The 14,899-nt window shown below is 35.8% G+C and overlaps 1 pseudogene; it reads right to left on the bottom strand.

The window, feature by feature from the left end:
• On the bottom strand, positions 1–938 carry LOC102817805 (annotated as a pseudogene).
• Positions 939–14,899: the final 13,961 nt, after the last annotated feature.

The following is a 14,899-nucleotide window of genomic DNA, read 5'->3' as shown; positions in this document are numbered from 1 at the left end:
TTAAATGCCTTTAAGGTAGAACCATTTTTGGATTATCTTTCATATCTATTGAGTCTTGATGCTATGAATAGTAGGGTTCATCAACAGTGGAAAAGGATATAGATGGTTCCCATAAGAACATGAACCAATGGTGAAAGGTGTTTCTCAAAGTGGTGCATCATGGTCAGACCAATAATTGGGATGTAGAAAACCAAAACAGCACAGATGTGGGGCACACAAGTCTGTAAGGACTTGATCCTCTACTTATGGGATGCAATAGCTAAGACTGTGTGCAAAATCATGATGTAGGAGTTAAGTATAAAAACTGCATCCAACAACAGGTTACTGATTACCAAGAAAAGACCATAGATGTAGTTGAAACAGATGTCTGAACAGGCCATTCTAATTAAGTCTTGGTGCAGGCAGAAAGTTACAAAGAATGTGGGGATGACAATAATTTAAGAACTTCAGGTGGATGATTATTGGAGGTATAAGTAAAGAACACCAACCTAAAATTGCAATCCCAATTTTCATGATTTTGTCATTAGTTAGGATAGAAAAGTAGCACAGTGGTTTGCAAATGGCAATGTAGCCATCAAAGAGCATAAAAAGGACAGAGGACTCCATGAAGGATAAACTATGGATGAAATAGGACTATGCAATGCAGAAATCCAAGCTGATCTCTTGAATGATGCCCAATAGGATCCCCAGCATGGTGTTCACTGAGGACAACCTCATGCATATGTCAGTAAAAGCCAGCATGGCCAAGAAATAGACCATGGGCTCATTCAAACTTTGCTAAGTCTGGATCACATGCAGTACCATGCAGTTTCCCGGGAACACTGTGATGTAAATGGAGAAAAAGGGATGGAGATCCAGATGTAGTCAACTTCTAGGCCAGGAAAACCAGTGAGAGAGAAGTTGGAATCACTGAAGTTGGAGATGGATGTCATAGACATAACAAAATAATTGAAAATTAATCTACAATCACGTAGTCAGTTGGCTGGAATTATGAATATCTAATATCTTGCTGATAGGAAGAAGACTTAAAGTATTTACTAATGAAGACCAAAGAACACAGCCTTCAGTATGGATTGAATCTCAACATAAAGAAAACAAATATCCTCACCGCTGGACCAATAAGCAACATTCTTATCAATGGAGAAAAGATTAAAGTTGTCAAGGACTTCATTCTTATTGGATCAACTATCAACATTCATGGAAGTAGCAGTCAAGAAATCAAATGACGTATTGCATTAGGCAAATTTGCTGCACAAGACCTTTTTAAAGTATTGAAGAGCAAAGATGTCATCTTGAAGACTAAGGTGCACCAAGCCATGGTATTTTCAATAACCACATATGCAGGCAAAAACTGGACAGTAATTAAGGAAGACTGTCAAAGAATTGATGCATTTGAGTTATGGTGTTGGAGGAGAATATTGAAAGTGCTATGGGCTGCCAAAAGAGCCAATAGATCCATTTTGGAAGAAGTTCAGCCAGAGTGCTCCTTGGAGTCCAAGATGGTCAAAACGTCATCTCTCATACTTCGGACATATGGGACCAGCGCTGGAGAAGGATATCATGTTTGGTAAGGCAGAGGGTCAGAGAAAAAGAGGAAGACCCCCAATGAGATGGATTGGCCAAGTGGCAGCATCAATGTTATGATTCAGAAATGGACTCAACGGCACTTACCAACAACAGCATTTACTTTTTAACCTTCACAATATTATTATACATAGATGTCATGTGACATACATTTTAAAATTAGACACCATTATACCATTCCTTTATTAATGAATGATTTTCAATAATTAAATTCTTATCATTTAATATCATTCTATTTTATCTATAATTATTTTTGTTATGTAAGTGTAAAATAGAATTATTTAATCAGAACCACATCTTTTGTATTGGTAATGATAGCTTTTTGTTGCTCTGTCTACCACAAGTTTATATTGAGTACTTAATATTTTGGGGTACTTGTGTGGCACTGTGGGATGAGCACTGGACTGCCAACCACAAGGTCAGCAGTTCAAACCAACCACCTGCTCCTTGGAAAACCTACGCAGAGTTGCCACGAGTCAAAATCAACTCATTAAAGCAACAGTGCTTGAGTTTTATTTGCTTAAGAAAGTCTCTGAATTAGAACTTATAAAAATAGTCTTGGGATTTCAGAATACAAATGGAACTCCTTACAAGGTTGTCAGAATAATTTGTATATTTGATGCGGTGCTGTGGGATAAGAACTGGATTGCTAATTGCAAGGTGTGTGGTTCAAACTCACCAGCCACTTATTGGAAACCCTATACCGGGTCATTATGAGTTTGAAGTGGCTCCGTTGCACTTAACAACAAAAGAAAAAAGCAAAGTCATTTTTTAAAAAAGAATGCAATGTTTATGAATATAAGAAAATATTCCAATTATACAAAGAACTAGACATTGTCTATATTACTGAATCCCTTCCTGAACTCAGTGCATTGTGAACATAATTAATCTGATCAATATGGATAAATAAACTTGAAATACAACCACATTCCACATGTGCTTTGCCAAGGATTCAGTCAAATCAAATGCTAGTGATTAGCCTGATGACTTTTCAGTAACAAGGTTAAGAGAAATCATGTAGTAAAGCTATTCAAAAGGATTTTCCAATGAGAAAATTAATTACATCTTTTCTATGAAGTCTTTTTCAGTCACCAAGTATAGTACTGCATTTACGCCCCTATATTCTTTTCTCCTGTGCCCAACATAGAATTAATTGCATACTGGTACAACAATTTCTCAATGTGTATCTCTCCCCTACATTGTGAACATTTTGTGAACATCTTGGAACTGAACATTTGATTTCTTTCTTTTCTTTTTATCCAGTTACAATGGATTTTAGAAGGAGGCCTGATGGCATAATGAGTTACATGTTGGGCTGCTAACCGCAAGGTCAGCAGTTTGAATCCATCAGCTGCTCTATTAGAGGAAGATGAGGCTTGCTTCTTCTGTAAAGATTTGCAGCCTCAGAAAATCTATACAGGGCCACAGTGAGTTGGAACCATCTCCATCACATGCAGCTATCCAGACAGCCAACCGAGAGTTTTATAATTTTATTTTTTTTTTATCAGAATCTAATTATTGGACTTCCAATTTCAGTTCTGATACATGTAAATCTTAGAATTATCATTCTCTTCCTTACAACAACTGAAAGTTGAGCATTGACTTTTTTTGGACTTCTCATAAGATTGGTTTTATAGAGTAACACCCTGAAACTTGCTGAGAAAGATACATGCAAAGAATCACAGACATAATCAGCTTACATGTAGCAGAGTCTGAGGGAGCCATACTCTGGTAGGAATACATTAAAGATAGTTTCGACAACTTGCTGGAGGCTTATTGCAAACTAGCATTAGAATGAGAAGCTCTTTGTGGCTGCACAATTGGTGGAGCTTGATTTAATAGTTTTTACCTATTTCTAGGAACCCTACAAAGTTCTCACAGCAAAGAACTAAGATAAACCAATCTGTGTCTATAGATGGTCACCACTCATCTATCAGTTTGTTGTACTGTGTTGGTTGCATGTTGCTGTGATGCTGAAAGTTATACAACTGATATTTTAAATATTGACGATCATACCCATGGTAAAAATAAGTTTCATCTGAGTATGCAGACTAAGGCAGACTAGGAAGAAGGGGCAGAATACTTTGGAATATTTAGTCACTTAAACCGTATGAATAGCAGCAGAAAAATGTCAGATAGCACCATAATACTGAATACTGAATACATCAGAATATTGTCAGATATAATACTGGGAAATGAGCTTCTCAGGTTGGAAAGTACTCAAAATGTGATTGGGGAAGAGCTTTCTTCCCACAGTAGAGCTGATCATGATTATGTGAATGGAGTAAAGCTTCTAGGACCTTCATTAGCTGATTGAGCACAACTCAAAAGGAGGAAAAATAGCTATAAACAACCATTAATAATCAGAACATGAATCTAGAAGATTGGAAAATTATCTAAAATGAAATGAAAAGCTTAAAGAATGATATCCTAGGCATTAGTGAGCTGAAATGGACTGGTTTTGGTCATTCTGAAACTGAAAATCATGTAGTCACTATTCCTTGAATAACAAATTGAATAACAATAACTTTGTATTATAAAAAAAGCACCTCAGGATAGATCTTGAAGTATAATGCAGTCAGTGATAGGATAAAGGACTTCTGTGGCATTATGGATCAGCACTGGACTATGAACCACAAGATCAGCAGTTCAAACCCACTACCTGCTCCTCAGAAACCTTATACATGGTTACTATGAGTCAGAATTAACTTGACACTACTTACAACAACAATGAGGAGGACCAGTTAATACTACTAATTTATGCACCCACCACTCAATCGGGCTGCGAACCTTAAGGTCAGCAGTTCGAAACTACCAGCCGTTCCGCGGGAGAAAGATGAGGCTTTCTACTCCCGTAAAGATTTACACCCTCGGAAACCCTGTACAGGGTCGCTATGGGTTGGAACTGACTCGACGGCACTTAACAACAACAAAGTCAGAAATGATGAAACTGAAGAAGTCTACCAAATTCTTCAGTCAGAAATTGATCAAACATGCAATCAAGATGTATTGCTAATTACTGGTGATTGGAATGCAAAAGTTAGAAACAAAGAGGAAGGATGAGTAGTTGGAAAATATGGTCTTGGTGATAGAGATGATAGTGGAGATCACATGCATAGAATTTTGCAAGATCAAAAATGTGTTCACTGCAAATACCATTTTCAAACAATGTAAAAGATGACTATACAGATGGACCTCACCAGATGGCATATAGGTAAATCAAATTGACTACATCTGTGGGGCAAGAGGGTAGAAAAGTTCTATACCATCAGCCAAAATAAGACCAGAGTCAAACTGTGGAACATACCATCAAAATACTATGCAAGTTCAGATTGAAGCTGATGAAAATTAAATCAAGTCCACAAAAGCCAAATTTTGACTATGAACATATCCCATCTGAATTTAGAGATCATCTCAAGAAAATATTTGATGTAGTAGACACTAATGACTGGAGATGAGATTTGTGGGATGAAATGAAGAACATCATGCAGGAAGAAAGCAAAAGGTCATTTAGATGACAAGAAAGAAGGCAAAAACCAAAGTGGATGTCATAAGAGACTCTGAAACTTGCTCTCCAGTGTAAAGATGTTAATTCAAATGGAAGAAATAAGGAAGTAAAAGAGTTGAACAGAAAATTTTAAAGAGCAGCTCAAGAAAACAAAGTCAAGTAGTACAATGATATGTTCAAAGACCTGGAGTTAGAAAACAAACAGGGGAGAACATGCTCAGCATTTTTCAAGCTAAAAGACATGAAGACAAAATTCAAGCTTTGATTACAATATTGATGAATTCTAAAGGCAAACTATTGAATGATATAAAAAGCATCAAGAGAAGATTGAAGGGATACACAGAGTCACTATACCAAAAAGTAATGGATGATGTTCAACCATTTCAAAATATAACATATGATAAAGTGCCAAAGATATTTAGTTTCAGGGGACACCATTGTTACCTGGAATAACATAGTCCACAAAGACATTTTTCTACATCCTACTTTGGTGAGTAGTGCCTGGGATATTAAAATCTCGTGAGTAACCATCTAGGGTGCATTATTGGTCTCTCTATGTGCAGAAAGGAGAAGTGTGATGATAATTGAGGATGCTTGGAATCAATTAGTCCAACAGATTAATGGACATGTGAACATCAATTTCCATGACTCTGAAACCAGAAGAACTAGATGATGCCCAACTATCACTACCAACAATTCTAAAAGGAATCACGTTAAAATGTTCCAGATAGAACCGCAGAATAAGTGGGAAAAAACTCAAAATTATTTCAAAAAAGAACAGGCTTACTGGTGAGAGAGAGACTGGAGAAACCTGAGACTATGGCACTGGATCACCCTTCAGGCCTGAAAAGGAACTCACCTTCATGTCCAACTTTCAGTCAAGGATTAGGTAGGTATATAAGGGGAACAAGAGCACTAATTAGGAATGTTCACTATAAATGATGGAATGGTCAGTCATTCAAGATCAGGGGAGCAGCATATACTTAAGGACACAGGAGCAGGGATCGGAATATGAGTGAAATGGAGATTGGAGTCACAGGGAGGAAGCAGGGTAATTGATGTTTCATTGAGGGCATTACAATCATTGAGATGAAACAAAGTGCAGTATTTGTTGAATGCAAAGCTGATAATATTTTCTGAAAATGTTAATTCACAATAAAAAAATTTTTAAATAAAACAACAACAAAAAAATGGTACTGACGGAAGAATTCCAAGCTGTACTGAAGGCATTAGCAAAGATCAAGGTTCTGGGAATTGATGGAATATAAACTGAAATATCTCAACAAACTGATGCAGCACTGAAGGCACTCATTCATCTATGACAAGAAATTTGGAAGACAGCTATCTAGCCAACTGACTGGAAGAAACCCATATGTGTGCCCATTCCAAAAAGATGTGACTCAATGGAATGCAGAAATCATTGGACAATATCACTAATATCATACACAAGTAAAATTTGTCTAAATGTAATTCAAAAGTGATTGCAACAGTACATTGACAGGTAACTGCCAGAGGTTCAAGTTGAATTCAGATAAGGACATGGAACAAGGGATATCATTGATCATTGCTGATCTTAGATGGATCTTGGCTGAAAGTAGAGAATACCAGAAAGATGTTGATCTGTGCTTTATTGATAGTGCTAAAATTTTCGACTGTGTGGATCATGACAAGCTATGAACAACATTGTGAAGAATGAGAATTCTGGAGCTCTTAATGGTGCGCATGTGGAAGCTGTACATAGATTGAGAGAAAGTCATTCTAGTATACATATATATATATATATATATATATATATATATATTATTGTTGTGCTGTCGAGTCAGTTCTGACTCATAGAAATTCTGTATAGGATTTCTGAGGAACTGCTGGTGAGATTGAATTTATTTTTTATTGGAAGTCCTTAGATGATACAAATACTTTGAGTTTATTTATGCACCTAAAGCCTGGAAGTTTGGATCAATCCAGTGAACTGTGGAAGAAAGACCTGGAGATCTGCTTCGATAAGAAAAATGTGTGCAGCATAGTTCTATGTTGTAACACATGGGGTCACTAGGAGATGGAATCAACTCAACAGCAACTGGTAGTATACTTTTAGGTTTTCTTTTTTTTTTTTTTTTTTAACAAAACATGGCAACATATTCCTTGTCAGATGAGCAATAGCTACCAATACCTTTTAAAATCACTTCTGATTCAGAAAATATTTGTCTTTGTATGCACAAAGAAAACACAGAAAATGAGTATTCAGAATATTCAATTTAAGTGATTTATAGCTAGCTTGAGTGAGGAAAGTATAAAACATAAGGGGAATAATTAATTTTATGACAATTCACTATTTGTATTTGGTTGGTTGGTTGTGTGCTGTGGAGTTGGTTCCGACTCATAGCGATCCTGTACAGGGTTTCCGAGGCTGTAAATCTTAACACAAACGGAAAGTCTCATCTTTCTCCCATGGAACAGCTGGTAGTTTCGAACTGCTGACCTTGAGTTCACAGCCCAATTCGTAACCACTAAGCATAGTACAGTGGGAAACGATTTTCAGCAAGTGAGACAAATATTGCTACAGTACTATACTGAAGCTAGTACCACAGCAATACAACTATGATCATTTTATAACTGATAAGATTTTAACCAGTACCAGTGACCTTCAAGTTTATTTTGTCTCATGGTAAAAGTAGAACTGTGTCCCATGGGATTTTCAATCGTTGGTTTTTAGGGAGTGTATCTCTAGGCCTTCATTCTGAGGTCTGGGTGGACTTGATCTTCTAGCTGCTTAGTTGGCAGCCAAGCTGCTTAAACTTTTCATCATTTAGAGACTTTAATTCTCCCAGAAAAAGTTGAGATATTTCACTTTTACTTTGTAGTAGTTTATTAATTACCTCTGTAACTTTTTCTTCCCATTTCTTTAATAATCTGTTTTCTTTAATATAATCTCTGGAGAAGGACATCATGCTTGGTATAGTGAAGGGTCAGTGGAAAATAGGAAGACCCCCAATTAGATAGGTTTGAACATTACAGAAACGAAGGGCTGAAGAGTAATAATTGTGCGGATGACGCAGGACTGGGCAGTGTTTCGTTCTCGTGTGGATAGGATCCTTATGAATTGGAACCAACTTGAAGGCACCTGACAACAACAACAACAACAATAGTCTCAAATGTTGTACCTTTCCTAATTTTGGAAAGTTAGAGTCATTATTATATATCTCCATTTATCATTTTTTCTTCTTGTAAAATTCAAAATATATTTTTAAAATAAATTCTACTTTAATCTCCCAATTATTCAAACTGCTGTTGTTTTTTTGTTTGTTTTTATTTCCCTGTTGTGCAATTTGTTCTTTACTTATAATCTCATACTAACTTTACAGTTTTTTTATGTGAGAATATTTGGTGTATTTCTGCTTGAAAAAATAAGTATCCTTAAATTTAACTTTTTAGTCCCTGGTTAGTACAATACTTAAACTGCTACCTGGAAGGTTGGTGGATTGAATGTACCCAGAATCATCTCAGAATAAAGGAGTATTAATCCTGTTCGAAACTACCAGCTGTTCTACGGGAGAAAGATGAAGCTTTCTGCTCCCGTAAAGATTTACAGCCTTGGAAACGCTGTGCAGGATCGCTATGAGTCGGAACCGACTCCACGGCACATAACAACAACAATCCTGTGACATTTAGACCACTGAACGCCCTATGGATAGCAGTTTTATTTTGACACCGGGGAGTCAGTATAAGTCAGAATGAGCTCAGTGACAACGGTTTAATTTTATTGCCATAGTTTTATAAGTAATGATCAGGAGTCCTGGTATGGCACTGTAGCATAAGCACTGGACTGTTAGCAGCAAGTTCGGCATTTCAAACTCCCTAGCTATTCATTTTAGAAACTCTACGTGGGATCACTATGAGTCCGAACTAACTCACCAGCACTTAATAAAAAACACATAAATAATGATCAGATCAAATTATTTCAAATATTCTACATTTCCACTGATGTGATTTTATGCTTAATCCATCTTGTTTTAAAGAAGTCTATTAGTTTTTATAAATATCACATTTTACCGTAATTCCGACTCAACGGCACTTAACAACAACAACAAAAAAAACGTAATTCTACCACTTTTGTTCGAAGTATTTTGAACTAATACTGCTGCTTGATGCAAATTTATAATTAGCATATCCACCTCAAATTTCTTACTCCAATCATAATTTATGTTCTGAAGAATGTTTCTATTTTTGCTTTATCCTTCCTTATGTCTAGAGAAGAATCCTATAGGATCCTAGACCATGCTCTGGGTACTTTCCAAAACTTGCTCATTTTGGAGGCTCTGAAACGCCATTGTTAGTATCCATAGCCCCTTTATTCTATTTCAAGATTTACTCATTTGGAATTTCACCACCCTTAATTGCACATCTCTGCAAGTCAGTCATTAGAGATAGATTCCTTGCTTTTTTGCTATTCTCATGCTTAAGAGTCCCTCAAGCATTCTCTATTCTTGTGGAAATTCCCTTTGCCTTTACCTAAAAATATGCATCCCCTAGGCCCACAGGTCCTTACTCCTTATACAATATTAGTGGTTATGATCCCTGCAGTCTATCTGGAACCTATATAACCAAGACAAGTAAAAAGCTTATTTTATTACAGATACATGATAACCATTCCTCTGAGGAAACAATAGGACCATCTTGAACTATCTACCCGGGATGAAGACAGCAACACAGTGCAAGTTAATGAAGTGACAGGGAAACTGAAGTGGCCTAGAGACCTGAGTAAGTCTAACATAGGAAAAGAGGAAACAAATGGCTAGACAGGAAAAGGATCATTCATTTATTTAAGGAAATTAATGGTGGAAACTTTGGCCAAAATAGCAAAAGAGGTTAACTTGGGGTATGTGGAGATAGCAGAAAAGTGAGTTTTATAAGAAAATTGTGATGTAATAGCAGATGTGACTGTGTATTTTAGATACGTGGTTGGTTATTTTAAATATGTGATTGTGTATTTTAGTTAACAGGTCAGTGAGAAAGAAGTCGTAGAAAAACAAACAAACAAACAGAATCCAGGAAGTTTGGTAAACTAGAGAGAAAATTATGCTTTGAGCTTTTATTCTAGTAAAATTGCCTGAGGGGCAGTATATACACAAACACACACACACACACACACACACACACACACATTTTTAAAAACAGTGGTCAATAGCGGCATGCTGCTGAGAGTTTTGGTAAAATGAAGATAGGGTTCTTCTTTGGGTTTGGGGAGTAGAGCTTCCCAGTGAATTTGATAAAATTGTGGCAGTAGGAGAGAAGGTGAGAAACAATAGGTTTAGTCCTGTATGATGTTTTCTACAGCCCCTGGTACTTTCTGTAGGTACTTTCATTGTCCTCCAGGGTTAGTAACTTTTATTCAAATGATTGCAAATTTGTCACAAGATATATGGACATAGTCCTAACTCCCAACCATAAATTAGGAAAGACCCATTGTGTTGTAAGGCCCAGTGCCTAATCTGGAAGCTTTCTGCTCTCCATTTCTTCCTCTTCTGTGGTTCTCTTTCTCTTGGTGGGAAAGTCTAATCTGCTAATGCAATTGGATTTTGACATAAAGTTAAAGAACTGAACCTCAGAGTTAGATTAAGGAGAACAAATATATCGGATCATCTTCCTTCTTCTCACTAAAATGTTCTGGGACCCAACAGAAAACATTCTATTTGTGGAAAAATCTGCAATTCTCTTAATTTCACTGCCTCTGTGCACTGCAAGAACCTATGTTTTCAGTATCTGTCCTTTTCTGTTTGTTTTCTTCCAGACCTGCCTTTTTTTTAGAAATGCAAAATAAAGTGAGAAAAAAGAGTGGTTCAGGTAAACATTGTATGTATTTGAAATAAAGGACAAGAGAATTACTCAAAGTAGACTGGCAAAACGATTGTGCAATTTGTCAGGGAGTGGTCTTTTAATAAATGGTATCCCTTCTTCAGTTCCTAGTATTTGATGAGGAGAAAACAATGCAGAATTGATTCTAATTTCTGAATACAGAATTAAACAATGGACTATGCCTAACTCTTTCAAAGGAGAGTAATTATAATAATCATAACATTCCTTTAGTGTTCTGAGAGATATCCATCAATCTCAGACAACATGGACCCTGTACTGGTCACCATAGAGATGATAAAGTTCGGATATAATAAATGTATACATAATTTTAAGATACATAAAGTATTTTACATATTAGAATATGATGTGGATTAGGGTAAACTATAAGAAACTGATAATAGGTTCATTGAACTACATAGTAAACTGTTAGTTGTTGTTGTTGTTAGCTGATGTTGACTTGGCACCCAGTTTAGGGAGACTTGATCTAGAATGAAACTTCGGCAACCCTACAGCATTCTCATGATGAGATGCAGATTAGACCTATAATCCATAGTGTTTTCATGGGCTGATTTTCAGAAGTACATCACAACGCCTTTTTCCTTGATTATGTAGACGTCTCTATTAAAAAGCTTTTAAAAAAATTGCTAAAGAAACCTACTGAGGCATGAGAGATAGAGGATGATTTGCTAAATAATAGGAATTTTAATAGCCAATTTAAGCAGTTATTTCACTATGATGACAAGAAGGAAGTGGGGTAGTTAACAAATTAGTTGTTTCCAGTTGCCATTGATTCAGTTCTGTCTCATAAAGACCCTATGTACAATAGAACAAAATAATGTCCTGTTCTCTACCATAGCCACAAGCATCTTGCTGTTGATAAATGTCCTCGAGTATATTCCCACTAAAAGCAACCCTGCATAGCAATTTGGTGGGGAAGCTGGTGAGCTTTAATTGCCAGCTTTGCAAGTCAGACCAATCTTGGGTCGAGTGTTTATCCTACAGTGCCACACCTGGACTTCAACTGCAGACATAGCAATTAGAATTTACAACATACATTTTTGAAGACACAGTTAAATCCATAGAATTTCACACTTTGGCCTAATCTTCACCCAATTTTGGTGTATCAGAGAAATTATTTTTTTCTCTTTTACTTTTGAAAGATATTTATATTAGATATATGTATTTTTTTATAGTTTTAACACCTTAAATAGTTTTCTCCATTTTTTTCTTACATGGTTTCTAATGAAGTTTGATGTAATTTCTGTCTTTGTTTCATATATTGATAAAATGCCCACCCACACCTGCCGTGGCTTTTTTTTTTTTCTTAAATTGCTTCTTAGTATTTTTATTTCTTCAGTTTTAATATTATATGCCCATGTGTAATTTTTTAGTATTTAATCTTGCCTTCTGTCTTCTGAGTTTATAATATCCTAGCTCCTTGTTTGTCATTAATACTGGAAAATTCCCAGTCATTATAACTTGAAAGATTTATTTTGCCCTTTTACCTTCTCTTCCCATTGTGATAATTTCATTTTCTATTTGTTACTATTTTTGCAATTGTTCCATAGTTCTTAAATACACTGCTCCATTTTTGTTTCATTTTTATTTTTTATTTTCACTCTGCTCAGATTCTGCATATATTCCTTAAAACTCACACATTTCATCAGCCTTGTTCAGTCTAATAATCAGAGACATTCTTCAACATTGGTTTTTATTTCAAAATTTCTAGCATTTTCTTTTGTTTTTTCCATTAGAGTTTCCATCTTTCTGCTTACATTGCCTGTCTTTGTTTGCATGTCATCTACTGGATTCATTAGCACACATAACTTTTTTTAAAACAAGAAAGTCTTATTGTTGTACCAATATAGATAACAAAGCATATGCCATCTTAATAATTTCTACATGAACAATTCAGTAACATTCATTAAGTTCTGCAAGTGGTACAACTATGCTTACTCTCCTTTTCTAAATCATAAAGTCAATGTCCTCCCCTAAGCCAAAATGCCCCCTTTCAAGATTCACATTTAAAATATTGCCATTTATTTTAGTTGTATCAGTTCACAAGCATTGTTTCTGAAGTAATTCCCATAGCAATTAATGTTTAAAGCCCAATTGTTTTTCCTAAATCAATATAAATATTGTCAGCTCAGCATCAACTTTATCCTTCTGTACTCTTCATATCTCAAAGACATAGTTAGAGTTGTTTTATTTCTCCATTACTTATTTGGTTTTATGTTCAACATTGCTCCTCTACCACCAATGAATACAATGAAAACACAGACAATGAAAGCCTAAAAAAATCTTTGCTAATACATTCTAAAATTAATACAATAATGCAATAAAAACAAACCTGTATTTTACTATCCATAGTATTTGAAACTACTTGCACAAAATATCCTTATAAATTGCATAGGCTGAGATTCCAGTTTGGGGAGAAAAATTGTGGAAATATAGTTCAAAATAATATTGACTTATGCCTTATAAAAAGGTAAAAAAAAAAATAGCTATATGAATTTTAATGTGACTATAAGAAGACCATACAACTAGGAAAACAATCAAAATACAGTTTATACAGTGGAATACTCTCGGAAAACACTTATAATAATATTGACTTAGCAGGAATTATTTTCCCAGAAAACTCTCAGAGGAATTCAGATACAGGTTGTCAAACATGCACATACATGCACAGGTATATAACTACTTGATCCCAGACACAGTTTTAGGAATGCATCTCTATGCCTATGCACTAGAAATACTGACTTACTATATATTGTGAGAAACCAGCTGATTTTTTTCTTCCCAGTTTAAATTCCCAGTTTAAAAAGGAGCTCTGGTAGCATAGTGGTTACGAATTGGGCTGCTAACCTCAAGGTCAGCAGTTCAAAACTACCAGCAGTTCTGTGGGACAAAGATGAGGCTTTCTGCTCCCTTAAAGATTTACAGCTGGAAACCTTGTGCAGGGTCGCTATGAGTCAGAACTGACTCCATGGCACACCACCATTAGTTCAAATTCCAGGAACAGAATTGATGTAAAATGCTTATCTCTAGACTTTATTTCTTCTCCAAAGTTTAGTTACATAAGTAGTTAGACCAAAGTCCCTGTGAGGATGTTTTCTCTTGAGACATTTGGCTCACTGTCCCCATACTAAAGATGTCAGTTTCTCTGATTCATCGGATTCCCAAGAATGAGCAGTGGACATACTCAATTTAAGCAATAGATTCTCACTTGTTGTTGTAAAGTGCTATCAAGTTCCAACTCACAGTTTCCCTGTATAGGGTTTCTGAGGAATAGCTAGTGAGCTTGAACCACCAATCTTTCAGTTCTAACAGACCTTGAAGTCCAGTGCATTGACCCGCAGCACCACACCAAGACTCCTGAAATAAGTGTAAAATGTCATGCATTATTATATAAAGCATTCTTTGTATTTTATTTACAAAATATATGCCCTTCATATTTCTCCTTATTGTTTCTGCAGTCAGCGATCATGGATTCGATCTATTTGCTGTCTCATATAGCAAAATATGAGATGCTGAATTAGGTATATTATTGATAATCAATAGTACTAAATCATTCTGTGTACCAGGCTTGTTAATAGGATGCTGTAGTTATTGTTTTTGTTAAGTGCAGTCGAGTTAGTTCTGACTCATAGTGACCTTGTATACGGTATCCACAACACATATGCATGAAACTTAGGACTGAAGGTATTAAGTAAATTGCTCAAAGTCATACAACTAGTAAACCAAAGTTTTGTTGTCAAGTGCTGTCAAGTCAGTTCCGACTCATAGTGCCACAGTATAGGGTTTTCAGAATGACTAGTGAGCTTGAACTACTGGCCTTACAGTTCAAATCAACCTTGCCATACAGTGCACCAAAGTGAGGCCTGTGCTTTTCTTTGTCATGCAGTATTGCAGCTAACTAGGGAATCAAAATTCTTCTGGTATGGTGCTGTAAGA

The sequence above is a fragment of the Chrysochloris asiatica genome, unplaced genomic scaffold, assembly GCF_000296735.1.
Source record: "Chrysochloris asiatica unplaced genomic scaffold, ChrAsi1.0 scaffold00140, whole genome shotgun sequence".
Taxonomy (NCBI): Eukaryota; Metazoa; Chordata; class Mammalia; order Afrosoricida; family Chrysochloridae; genus Chrysochloris; species Chrysochloris asiatica.
The sequence above is the reverse complement of the archived record's forward strand: the minus strand, read 5'-3'. Positions and strand labels throughout refer to the sequence as shown.